Consider the following 15,128-nt stretch of genomic DNA (forward strand, 5'->3'; position numbering starts at 1 on the left):
TGTATTCTCCTGTCCTACAGTCATCCTCTCTCCTGAAATGGCTGATAACAGGGGGCAATAGATTGTATTCTCCTGTCCTACAGTCATCCTCTCTCCTGAAATGGCTGATAACAGGGAGCAATAGACTGTATTCTCCTGTCCTACAATCATCCTCTCTCCTGAAATGGCTGATAACAGGGGGCAATAGATTGTATTCTCCTGTCCTACAGTCATCCTCTCTCCTGAAATGGCTGATAACAGGGGGCAATAGACTGTATTCTCCTGTCCTACAGTCATCCTCTCCCCTGAAATGGCTGATAACAGGGAGCAATAGACTGTATTCTCCTGTCCTACAGTCATCCTCTCCCCTGAAATGGCTGATAACAGGGGGCAATAGACTGTATTCTCCTGTCCTACAGTCATCCTCTCCCCTGAAATGGCTGATAACAGGGGGCAATAGACTGTAGTCTCCTGTCCTACAGTCATCCTCTCCCCTGAAATGGCTGATAACAGGGGGCAATAGACTGTATTCTCCTGTCCTACAGTCATCCTCTCCCCTGAAATGGCTGATAACAGGGGGCAATAGATTGTATTCTCCTGTCCTACAGTCATCCTCTCCCCTGAAATGGCTGATAACAGGGGGCAATAGATTGTATTCTCCTGTCCTACAGTCATCCTCTCCCCTGAAATGGCTGATAACAGGGGGCAATAGACTGTATTCTCCTGTCCTACAGTTATCCTCTCCACTGAAATGGCTGATAACAGGGAGCAATAGACTGTATTCTCCTGTCCTACAGTCATCCTCTCCTCTGAAATGGCTGATAACAGGGAGCAATAGACTGTATTCTCCTGTCCTACAGTCATCCTCTCCCCTGACATGGCTGATAACAGGGAGCAATAGACTGTATTCTCCTGTCCTACAGTCATCCTCTCCCCTGAAATGGCTGATAACAGGGAGCAATAGACTGTATTCTCCTGTCCTACAGTCATCCTCTCTCCTGAAATGGCTGATAACAGGGGGCAATAGACTGTATTCTCCTGTCCTACAGTCATCCTCTCTCCTGAAATGGCTGATAACAGGGGGCAATAGATTGTATTCTCCTGTCCTACAGTCATCCTCTCCCCTGAAATGGCTGATAACAGGGAGCAATAGATTATATGCTTCCGTTTAAAACACTTATGGCTATAAGATCAGGACTCCATAAGAACCAAAGACATAAGAAGACTTGTTAATGAAGGGATGTCGCTATGATTGCTCTTTCTCTGCTCAGCTTCACTGTATGGATATGGACCATTACCACATATGTTACATCACACCTGAGCGCGTCTCCTGCAGATATCAACCATAACTCTCTGTCTCTGATAAGGATCTGTATCCGCTGGACAAGATTACACCTCGGTAGGATATTACAGGATTTTATTCCTTCTGCCTTCTATGTACACACACACAGAACTGAGCGGGATCCAGACGTCTGGAACAATTTCATGTGAATTCTACTGTTTTCTTTCTATCAAAAAAGATTAAAAATGTAATGCTAATTAATAAAATATTACATACAGTATTTAGAGAAATTAGAGCTCCAATATCTGAAGCAGAATTCTCTGTATCAGTTGCAAAATAAAGTTCCCTCTGTCTGCAGCCACCACTAGGGGGAGTGCACTACATCATAATAAATACTGTAATGCCACCCCCAAGAATATAACTACTATAATACTGCTCCTATGTACAAGAATATAACTGCTATAATACTGCCTCCTATGTACAAGACTATAACTACTATAATACTGCCTCCTATGTACAAGAATATAACTACTATAATACTGCCTCCTATGTTCAAGAATATAACTACTATAATACTGCCTCCTATGTACAAGAATATAACTACTATAATACTGCTCCTATGTACAAGAATATAACTGCTATAATACTGCCTCCTATGTACAAGACTATAACTACTATAATACTGCCTCCTATGTACAAGAATATAACTACTATAATACTGCCTCCTATGTTCAAGAATATAACTACTATAATACTGCCTCCTATGTACAAGAATATAACTACTATAATACTGCTCCTATGTACAAGAATATAACTACTATAATACTGCTTCCTATGTACAAGAATATAACTACTATAATACTGCCTCCTATGTACAAAAATATAACTGCTATAATACTGCTCCTATGTACAAGAATATAGCTACTATAATACTGCTCCTATGTACAAGAATATAACTACTATAATACTGCTCCTATGTACAAGTATATAACTACTATAATACTGCTTCCTATGTACAAGTATATAACTACTATAATACTGCTCCTATGTACAAGAATATAACTACTATAATACTGCTCCTATGTACAAGAATATAACTACTATAATACTGCTCCTATGTACAAGAATATAACTACTATAATACTGCTCCTATGTACAAGAATATAACTGCTATAATACTGCTCCTATGTACAAGAATATAACTACTATAATACTGCCTCCTATGTACAGGAATATAACTACTATAATACTGCCCCTATGTACAAGAATATAACTACTATAATACTGCCTCCTATGTACAAGACTAGAACTACTATAATACTGCTCCTATGTATAAGAATATAACTACGATAATACTGCTCCTATGTACAAGAATATAACTACTATAATACTGCCTCCTATGTACAAGAATATAACTGCTATAATACTGCTCCTATGTACAAGAATATAACTACTATAATACTGCTCCTATGTACAAGAATATAACTACTATAATACTGCTCCTATGTACAAGAATATAACTACTATAATACTGCTCCTATGTACAAGAATATAACTGCTATAATACTGCTCCTATGTACAAGAATATAGCCGGGTAGTGTGAGTTGATGGATATTTTCAGCTCCTTTGCTTCCTAGTGTGATAAGTGACTGCTGGGATGACATGCCCCTGGCACTGGTTTGGTGCCCGTCTGGTTCTGTTCTCCTGTTACTGGCAGGCGGCACAGGATGGTGTTGCTCAGTTTGTTGAGTTGAGGTTGCAGGATTTGGATTGCGCCTGACAGAAGCACAGGGAGATCAGTGCCCCTTCCACTCCTCTCCACCAGCATGCCAGCTCAGGGCAGTACGCCAACTCTCATTATAGCCTCTCTCTGCCCCCAGCAGCCGGTTACCTGCTTCACTGCATCTTCCCAGGAATACTAACACAGCCGCCGGCAACACTCTGCCAGCAGTACCGCTCTCAGCAATACCGCACTGCCCTCCAATCAAACCCTGCCGAAGCTCGGGCAGCCAGGACCACTGTGAAGGTCGTGTGAGAACATCAGGGACTGACTTCTCTTGCCCCGCGGCCCTGCAAGTGGACCGAAAGAGGATTCTCAGCCTTAAAGGGGAAGCTTCACCCAAAATTCCACACATTCCCCATAACAGTGTCATCCACAGATCCCCCATAACAGTGTCATCCACAGATCCCCCATAACAGTGTCATCCACAGATCCCCCATAACAGTGTCATCCACAGATCCCCCATAACCGTGTCATCCACAGATCCCCCATAACAGTGTCATCCACAGATCCCCCATAACAGTGTCATCCACAGATCCCCCATATCAGTGTCATCCACAGATCCCCCATATCAGTGTCATCCACAGATCCTCCATAACAGTGTCATCCACAGATCCCCCATAACAGTGTCATCCACAGATCCCCCATAACAGTGTCATCCACAGATCCCCCATAACAGTGTCATCCACAGATCCCCCATAACAGTGTCATCCACAGATCCCCCATAACAGTGTCATCCACAGATCCCCCATAACCGTGTCATCCACAGATCCCCCATAACAGTGTGTCATCCCCAGATCTCCCATAACAGTGTCATCCACAGATCCCCTATAACAGTGTCATACACAGATCCCCCATATCAGTGTCATTCACAGATCCCCCATATCAGTGTCATCCACAGATCCTCCATAACAGTGTCATCCACAGATCCTCCATAATAGTGTGTCATCTACAGATCCCCCATACCAGTGTGTCATCCACAGATCCCCCATAACAGTGTCATTCACAGATCCCCCATATCCGTGTCATCCACAGATACCCTATAACAGTGTCATCCACAGATCCCCCATAACATTGCCATGCACAGATCCCCCATACCAGTGTCATCCACAGATCCTTTATAACAGTGTTTATCCACAGATCCCCATAACAGTGTCATCCACAGATCCCCCATATCCGTGTCATCCACAGATACCCTATAACAGTGTCATCCACAGATCCCCCATAACATTGCCATGCACAGATCCCCTATACCAGTGTCATCCACAGATCCTTCATAACAGTGTTCATCCACAGATCCCCATAACAGTGTCATCCACAGATCCCCCATAAGTGTCATCCACAGATCCCCTATAACAGTGTCATCCACAGATCCCCATAACATTGTCATCCACAGATCCCCCATAACATTGCCATCCACAGATCCCCCATAACAGTGTCATCCACAGATCCCCCATATCAGTGTCATCCACAGATCCCCCATATCAGTGTCATCCACAGATCCCCCATATCAGTGTCATCCACAGATCCCCCATATCAGTGTCATCCACAGATCCCCCATATCAGTGTCATCCACAGATCCCCCATATCAGTGTCATCCACAGATCCCCCCATATCCGTGTCATCCACAGATACCCTATAACAGTGTCATCCACAGATCCCCCATAACATTGCCATGCACAGATCCCCTATACCAGTGTCATCCACAGATCCTTCATAACAGTGTTCATCCACAGATCCCCATAACAGTGTCATCCACAGATCCCCCATAAGTGTCATCCACAGATCCCCTATAACAGTGTCATCCACAGATCCCCATAACATTGTCATCCACAGATCCCCCATAACATTGCCATCCACAGATCCCCCATAACAGTGTCATCCACGGATCCCCCATATCAGTGTCATCCACAGATCCCCCATATCAGTGTCATCCACAGATCCCCCATATCAGTGTCATCCACAGATCCTCCATAACAGTGTCATCCACAGATCCCCCATAATAGTGTGTCATCCACAGATCCCCCATAACAGCGTGTCATCCACAGATCCCCCATAACAGTGTCATCCACAGATCCCCCATAATAGTGTGTCATCCACAGATCCCCCATAACAGTGTGTCATCCACAGATCCCCCATAACAGTGTGTCATCCACAGATCCCTCATAACAGTGTCATCCACAGATCCCTCATATCCGTGTCATCCGCAGATACAATATAACATTGTCATCCACAGATCCCCCATAACATTGCCATCCACAGATCCCCCATAACAGTGTCATCCACAGATCCCCCATATCCGTGTCATCCACAGATCCCCCATATCCGTGTCATCCACAGATACCCTATAACAGTGTCATCCACAGATCCCCCATAACATTGCCATCCACAGATCTCCCATAACAGTGTCATCCACAGATCCTTCATAACAGTGTTCATCCACAGATCCCCCATAACAGTGTCATCCACAGATCCCCCATAACATTGCCATCCACAGATTCCCCCATAACAGTGTCATCCACAGATCCCCTATAACAGTGTCAGCCACAGATCCCCCATATCAGTGTCATCCACAGATCCCCCATATCAGTGTCATCCACAGATCCCCCATATCAGTGTCATCCACAGATCCTCCATAACAGTGTTATCCACTGATCCCCCATAATAGTGTGTCATCCACAGATCCCCCATAACAGTTTCATCCACAGATCCCCCATAACAGTGTCATCCACAGATCCCCCATATCCGTGTCATCCACAGATACCCTATAACAGTGTCATCCACAGATCCCCCATAACATTGCATCCACAGATCCCCCATAACAGTGTCATCCACAGATCCCCCATATCCGTGTCATCCACAGATCCCCCATATCCGTGTCATCCACAGATCCCCCATATCCGTGTCATCCACAGATACCCTATAACAGTGTCATCCACAGATCCCCCATAACATTGCCATCCACAGATCCCCCATAACAGTGTCACCCACAGATCCTCCATAACAGTGTCATCCACAGATCCTCCATAAGTGTCATCCACAGATCCCCCATAACAGTGTCATCCACAGATCCCCCATAATAGTGTCATCCACAGATCCCCATAACAGTGTGTCATCCACAGATCCTCCATAACAGTTTCATCCACAGATCCCCCATAACAGTGTCATCCACAGATACCCCATATCCGTGTCATCCACAGATACCCTATAACAGTGTCATCCACAGATCCCCCATAACATTGCCATCCACAGATCCCCCATAACAGTGTCACCTACAAATCCTCCATAACAGTGTCATCCACAGATCCTCCATAACAGTGTCATCCACAGATCCCCATAACAGTGTGTCATCCACAGATCCCCCATAACAGTGTCATTCACAGATCCCCCATAACAGTGTCATCCACAGATCCCCCATATCCGTGTCATCCACAGATCCCCCATATCCGTGTCATCCACAGATACCCTATAACATTGCCATCCACAGATCCCCCATAACAGTGTCATCCACAGATCCTTCATAACAGTGTTCATCCACAGATCCCCCATAACAGTGTCATCCACAGATCCCCCATAACATTGCCATCCACAGATTTCCCCATAACAGTGTCATCCACAGATCCCCTATAACAGTGTCAGCCACAGATCCCCCATATCAGTGTCATCCACAGATCCCCCATATCAGTGTCATCCACAGATCCCCCATATCAGTGTCATCCACAGATCCTCCATAACAGTGTTATCCACTGATCCCCCATAATAGTGTGTCATCCACAGATCCCCCATAACAGTTTCATCCACAGATCCCCCATAACAGTGTCATCCACAGATCCCCTATAACAGTGTCATCCACAGATCCCCCATAACATTGCCATCCACAGATCCCCCATAACAGTGTCATCAACAGATCCCCCCATATCCGTGTCATCCACAGATACCCTATAACAGTGTCATCCACAGATCCCCCATAACATTGCCATCCACAGATCCCCCATAACAGTGTCACCCACAGAACCTCCATAACAGTGTCACCCACAGATCCTCCATATCAGTGTCATCCACAGATCCCCCATATAAGTGTCATCCACAGATCCCCTATAACAGTGTCATCCACAGATCCCCCATAACATTGCCATCCACAGATCCCCCATAACAGTGTCATCAACAGATCCCCCATATCCGTGTCATCCACAGATACCCTATAACAGTGTCATCCACAGATCCCCCATAACATTGCCATCCACAGATCCCCCATAACATTGCCATCCACAGATCCCCCATAACAGTGTCACCCACAGATCCTCCATATCAGTGTCATCCACAGATCCCCCATATCAGTGCCATCCACAGATCCCCCCATATCCGTGTCATCCACAGATACCCTATAACAGTGTCATCCACAGATCCCCCATAACATTGCCATGCACAGATCCCCTATACCAGTGTCATCCACAGATCCTTCATAACAGTGTTCATCCACAGATCCCCATAACAGTGTCATCCACAGATCCCCCATAAGTGTCATCCACAGATCCCCTATAACAGTGTCATCCACAGATCCCCCATAAGTGTCATCCACAGATCCCCTATAACAGTGTCATCCACAGATCCCCATAACAGTGTCATCCACAGATCCCCATAACAGTGTCATCCACAGATTCCCCCATAACAGTGTCATCCACAGATCCCCATAACAGTGTCATCCACAGATACCCCATAACAGTGTGTCATCCACAGATCCCCCATAACAGTGCCATCCACAGATTCCCCCATAACAGTGTCATCCACAGATCCCTCATAACAGTGTCATCCACATATCCCTGGTAATAACATATATGCTTACATCCTGACTGTAAAAAAGCAGGGTGACAACACCACAGACAGCTGTGATGGCAGCCATGTTGGTTGTCAATGGCTGTGGTTTCAGAATTTCCTTGGGCTCAACAATCAGAAGATTAAAGGACCTTGATGGAAATGTATAACAGGATGATATCACAGGACAGGAGCGAGAAGAAGATCAGAGGAGACAGATGAGACTCCTAAGGGTTGGAGGGATGGCCCTGGAGGGGGACCTGGTGGCCTCTGCCTCCATCCTCTGATCAGACGTCAGCACTGGCACAGACACTTAATTCTGGGTGACAGGAGATGACACTGCCAGGCAGACCCACAGCCATCACCGTCCTGTCCGCTACAGGGACAGTGTGGAGGTCACAGAGATATAGAGCTGCTACACATCAGTATATAATTGAAAAGGAGGGACGGGAGCATGTATATATATATATAAAGAGAGAGAGAGAGACTTACTGTATATGTACAGATATAAGTCACAGAGTCACTGTGTACAGTCGTGGCCAAAAGTTTTGAGAATTAGATAAATATTGGAAATTGGAAAAGTTGCTGCTTAAGTTTTTATAATATCAATTTGCATCTACTCCAGAATGTTATGAAGAGTGATCAGATGAATTGCATAGTCCTTCTTTGCCATGAAAATTAACTTAATCCCAAAAAAACCTTTCCACTGCATTTCATTGCTGTCATTAAAGGACCTGCTGAGATCATTTCAGTAATCGTCTTGTTAACTCAGGTGAGAATGTTGACGAGCACAAGGCTGGAGATCATTATGTCAGGCTGATTGGGTTAAAATGGCAGACTTGACATGTTAAAAGGAGGGTGATGCTTGAAATCATTGTTCTTCCATTGTTAACCATGGTGACCTGCAAAGAAACGTGTGCAGCCATCATTGCGTGGCATAAAAATGGCTTCACAGGCAAGGATATTGTGGCTACTAAGATTGCACCTCAATCAGCAATTTATAGGATCATCAAGAACTTCAAGGAAAGAGGTTCAATTCTTGTTAAGAAGGCTTCAGGGCGTCCAAGAAAGTCCAGCAAGGGCCAGGATCGTCTCCTAAAGAGGATTCAGCTGCGGGATCGGAGTGCCACCAGTGCAGAGCTTGCGCAGGAATGGCAGCAGGCAGGTGTGAGCGCATCTGCACGCACAGTGAGGCCAAGACTTCTGGAAGATGGCCTGGTGTCAAGAAGGGCAGCAAAGAAGCCACTTCTCTCCAAAACAAACATCAGGGACAGATTGATCTTCTGCAGAAAGTCTGGTGAATGGACTGCTGAGGACTGGGGCAAAGTCATATTCTCCGATGAAGCCTCTTTCCGATTGTTTGGGGCATCTGGAAAAAGGCTTGTCCGGAGAAGAAAAGGTGAGCGCTGCCATCAGTCCTGTGTCATGCCAACAGTAAAGCATCCTGAGACATTCATGTGGGGGGTGGCTTCTCATCCAAGGGAGTGGGCTCACTCACAATTTTGCCCAAAAACACAGCCATGAATAAAGAATGGCACCAAAACACCCTCCAACAGCAACTTCTTCCAACAATCCAACAACAGTTTGGTGAAGAACAATGCATTTTCCAGCACAATGGAGCACCGTGCCATAAGGCAAAAGTGATAACTAAGTGGCTCGGGGACCAAAACGTTGACATTTTGGGTCCATGGTCTGGAAACTCCCCAGATCTTAATCCCATTGAGAACTTGTGGTCAATCCTCAAGAGGCGGGTGGACAAACAAAAACCCACTAATTCTGACAAACTCCAAGAAGTGATTATGAAAGAATGGGTTGCTATCAGTCAGGAATTGGCCCAGAAGGTGATTGAGAGCATGCGCAGTCGGATTGCAGAGGTCCTGAAAAAGAAGGGCCAACACTGCAAATACTGACTCTTTGCATCAATGTCATGGAATTGTCGATAAAAGCCTTTGAAACGTATGAAGTGCGTGTAATTATATTTCACTACATCACAGAAACAACTGAAACAAAGATCTAAAAGCAGTTTAGCAGCAAACTTTGTGAAAACTAATATTTGTGTCATTCTCAAAACTTTTGGCCACGACTGTACATAGAAACATAGAAACATAGAATGTGTCGGCAGATAAGAACCATTTGGCCCATCCAGTCTGCCCAATATACTAAATACTATGGATAGCCCCTGAGTTGCATCCTGCATTATACTCCAGAGCTGCACTCACTGTTCTGCTGGTGCAGTCACTGTGTATATACATTACTTATCCTGTACTGATCCTGAGTTACATCCTGTATTATACTCCAGAGCTGCACTCACTATTCTGCTGGTGTAGTCACTGTGCACATACATTACTTATCCTGTACTGATCCTGAGTTACATCCTGCATTATACTCCAGAGCTGCACTCACTATTCTGCTGGTGCAGTCACCGTGTACATACATTACTTATCCTGTACTGATCCTGAGTTATATCCTGTATTATCCTCCAGAGCTGCACTCACTATTCTGCTGGTGCAGTCACTGTGTACATACATTACTTATCCTGTACTGATCCTCAGTTACATCCTGTATTATACTCCAGAGCTGCACTCACTATTCTGCTGGTGTAGTCACTGTGTACATACATTACTTATCCTGTATTATACTCCAGAGCTGCACTCACTATTCTGCTGGTGCAGTCACTGTGTACATACATTACTTATCCTGTATTATACTCCAGAGCTGCACTCCACCCCTGCATGGCTCTGTCATGTAGACACTTTATAACATAGGTGCTCAGTTGATGGCGGTCGTTATGTAGCCACTTTGCGGCAGTATGATGATGGGATGTGTAGATTTATTTTGCATTTTCTCCATATGGCAGTATGATTTTGCCACTGCATAGTACTGCTTAGTGGCATTTCATGGCAGTGTAATTTACAGACTGTATTATTTATTACTATATGGAAGTATTAATTAGGTATTGTATGACACTGTTCATTGCTGCAGTCTGGTGGTATTCATGCACTGTATGGCTGTATTAACTGGGTACTGTATTGTTTTGGGGGCTGAGTATTATTGGTTGGGAGTCATATGAAGGCTAGTATTTATGGGCACTAGGACCCCCCATTACCCGGCCCCCTCATGTAGTGTTTATTGGTGCTCTGACTACATCCCCTCCTGTCAGCGCGGTTGTCACCCCCCCCCCCCCCCCCCCCCCGTACAGTAATAATATCAGGTAATGGCTTCCTGCCGCTGACACAAATAGCTACAAAGTAACGGTAAATCTGCAGTAAATTTCGTTATGTAAGTATCTGAAGAGAAGTGCGATTTCCTCTCCAGTATGTAAAGTAACACAATATTATCTCATTTTAATACCACATCAGGCATGTGCAGGCGGCGGCCGCGCAGCGAAATTACACCTGCCGAGAACCGTCGCTGTGCAAACTTCCATTAGGCAAATGGAAAACGGCGTGTATTACTTGTGCGGAAGAAAGGGCCATTTATCTAATCTTTCAACATGGCCGCCCATCCCAGTCAATCGACAGGCATCATTTTTGGACGCGCGCCCTGATCTTTTATCTCCTAGTCGTTATTCCTAATCGCGCCATTTTTCACCCGGCCCTGATGCTGTTTATGCGGCTACGCTTAACCCTGTGGCGTGATAACGCAGTGATACCGTGTATTATGATCCTGGACGGGAGGGGGAGGCTACAGATACCTGACAGCTACTGCTCGCTGTTATCAGCCGCATCTCTATGGAGAGACACCGGTGATTACACGTAAATCGTGTCAGTCCGTGTTCAGACACGATTCTCGCCATGATGTGACTTCTGTGTTTCATGTTTACCCCCTAATCACTTACAGTGAGGAACAGAAGTATTTGAACACCCTGTGATTTTGCAAGTTCTCCCACTTAGGAATCCTGGAGGGTCTGACATTCACATTGTAGGGACATTCCCGCTCTGAGAGACAGAATAAAAAACATTTCAGGAAATCCCATTGTATGATTTGTAAAGAATGTCTTTGTCTCGCTGCTGAACAGAAGTATCTGAACACCTGAGAAACAGCAAGAATTCGGGCTCTCGAAGACCTGTTACTGCGCCTTTATAAAGTCCACCTCTACTCCACCCGTCTGAGCTCTGTAAAGACCCCACAGTCAGTCAGACGCCAACTACTACCATGGGCAAGACCAAAGAGCTGTCAGAAGACACCAGAGACATAATGGTGGACCTCCACAAGGCTGGAAAGGGATACGGGGCAATTGCCAAGCAGCTTGGTGAAAATAGATCAACTGTTGGAGCAATTGTTAGAAAATGGAAGAGGCTAAAGACGACTGTCAGTCTCCCTCGGACTGGGGCTCCATGAAGATCTCACCTCGTGGGGTATCACTGATGGTAAGAAAGGTGAGGAATCAGCCCAGAACTACAAGGGAGGAGCTGGTCAATGACATGAGGAGAGCGGGGACCACAGCTTCAGAGGTCACTGTCGGTAGAACACTAGGCCGTCATGGTTTCAGATCATGCATTGCACGGAAGGTTCCCCTGCTCCAGTCATCACAGGTCCAGGTCTGAAGTTTACCAATGACCATCTGGATGATCCAGAGGAGGCCGGGGAGAGAGTCATGTGGTCAGAGGAGACTAAAGGAGAACCATTTGGTCTAAACTTCACTCATCGTGCTTGGAGGAAAAAGAAGAATGAGTTGCATCCCAAGAACACCATCCCTACTGTGAAGAATGGGGGGGGGGGTAACATTATGCTTTGGGGGGGATTTTCTGCGGAGGGGACAGGACGACTGCACTGTATTAAGGAGAGGATGAATGGGGCCATTTATTGGGAGATTTTGAGCAACAACCTCCTTCCCTCAGTCAGAGCATTGAAGATGGGTCGTGGCTGGGTCTTCCAACATGACAACGACTTGAAGCACACAGCCAGGATAGCCAAGGAGCGGCTCCGTAAGAAGCAGATCAAGGTTCTGGAGTGGCCTAGCCGGTCTCCAGACCTAAATCCAACAGAACCTCTTGGGAGGGAGCTGAAACTCTGTGTTGCTCGGCAACAGCCCTGAAACCTGACAGATGTAGAGGAGATCTGTGTGGAGGAGCGGGACAAAACCCCTGTGCAGTGTCTGCAAACCTGGTCCAGAACTACAGGAGACGTCCGACCTCTGGAACTGCAGACAAAGGCTTCTGAACCAAATAGTACCACGGATTGTCTCAGGTGTTCAGATACTTCTGTTCAGCAGCAAGACAAAGACATCCTTTATAAATCATACAATGGGATTTCCTGAATTAAAATTTATTTATTTATTCTGCCTCTCAGAGTAGGAATGCCCCTACAATGTAAATGTCAGACCCCTCTATGATTTCTAAGTGGGAGAACTTGCAAAATCGCAGGGTGTACAAATACTTCTGTTCCTCACTGTATCTGATACAGGTTTAATGGCCGGAGGTCTCTGTCCTCACCGCTCAGTCACCGACCTCCCTCTGTTCACTCCTCAGTCATCCATCTCTACACCCCTCTTATCCTTCTCTCCTCACTCATTCTCTCTGTCACCAGTCTCTGACTGCAGTCGACTCTCTACTCACCGATCAGTCCTCTCCATCACCTGTCTCTTCTGTCACCTATCCTATCATCTCTCTTATTACCTCTCCCTATGAAATCTCTCTTTTCTGTCACTTCTCTCCTCTGTCACCTCTCTTTTCTGTGTTGCCTCTCTATGACCTCTCTCTTCCTTATCACTTCTATCACCTCTCTTTTATCAAATCTATCCACTCTGTCACCTGTGTCTCTTCCATCATCTCTCCCTTCATTTTCCTCTCTCTCCTCTATGGCTCTCTATCACCTTCCTCCTCTCCATCACCTCCCTATTCTCTGTCACTCTCTTTTCCATCACTGCCTCTCTCCTCTATCACCTTTCTTTCCTCTAACATTTCTCGTCCATCGTCTCGCTCTTCATTTTCCTTTCTTTTCTCTTCACCCTTTTCTCAGTCAATATTTCTCTCCACTATGACTCTCTCTCCATTACCCCTCTGTCTGTCACTCTCTTCTATCATCTCTCTTTACTATTGTCACAGGAAAGGGAAAAGGGAATAAGGCCTGGAAACTAGGGAAGGAAGACGGACATCTCCTAGTAAAACCCTAATCAAAGCCCTGACTGACTGCCAGTATGAACAGACCCCAGAGGTAGGTGAGTTCATACACAGGAATAGCTAAAGTCCTATCTAACCCTAAAGGACCCTGGTACTAATGATGGACGGGAGTCTCCCTAAGGCCTAATACAAAACAACAAGGAAATGCAACACACAGAAAAGTCTAAATAAAATACAAAAGGGAAAGGTAACACTTAACTTCTAAGAAGCTATGGCAGCACCAGGAACTCAGCCGAGATCCACACACCAGATCTCCACAGGTCCAACAGAAGCTATAAACCGCACAGCATTGTGGGAGAGACAACTATAATTAGGGAAAGTTATGTGACCACAATAGCAACACCTGGAGGTTAAGGTTGTGGCCAGATCCACAAGGTAAACCTGTCCGATCACACCACGTGAGGCCAGTCTCAAAGATCTCCTGCTACTCACTATCGCAGGGACGTCCGTGACAACTTTGAATATCTCTCCCTCTATCACCTCTCTTTTCTGTCTCTCTCCTCTACCACCTCTCTTTTCTGACTCTCTCCTCTACCACCTCTCTTTTCTGTCTCTCTCTCCTCTACCACCTCTCTTTTCTGTCTCTCTCCCTCTATCACCTCTTTTCTGTCTCTCTCCTCTACCACCTCTCTTTTCTGTCTCTCTCCTCTATCACCTCTCTTTTCTGTCTCTCTCCACTATCACCTCTCTTTTCTGACTCTCTCCTCTATCACCTCTTTTCTGTCTCTCTCCTCTACCACCTCTCTTTTCTGTCTCTCTCCTCTATCACCTCTCTTTTCTGTCTCTCTCCTCTACCACCTCTCTTTTCTGTCTCTCTCCTCTATCACCTCTCTTTTCTGACTCTCTCCTCTACCACCTCTCTTTTCTGTCTCTCTTCTCTATCACCTCTCTTTTCTGTCTCTCTCCACTATCACCTCTCTTTTCTGTCTCTCTCCTCTACCACCTCTCTTTTCTGTCTCTCTCCCTCTATCACCTCTTTTCTGTCTCTCTCTCCTCTACCACCTCTCTTTTCTGACTCTCTCCTCTACCACCTCTCTTTTCTGTCTCTCTCCTCTATCACCTCTCTTTTCTGTCTCTCTCCTCTATCACCTCTCTTTTCTGTCTCTCTCCTCTACCACCTCTCTTTTCTGACTCTCTCTCCTCTACCACCTCT

Source organism: Bufo bufo, chromosome 8 (assembly GCF_905171765.1).
Source record: "Bufo bufo chromosome 8, aBufBuf1.1, whole genome shotgun sequence".
Lineage (NCBI taxonomy): Eukaryota > Metazoa > Chordata > Amphibia > Anura > Bufonidae > Bufo > Bufo bufo.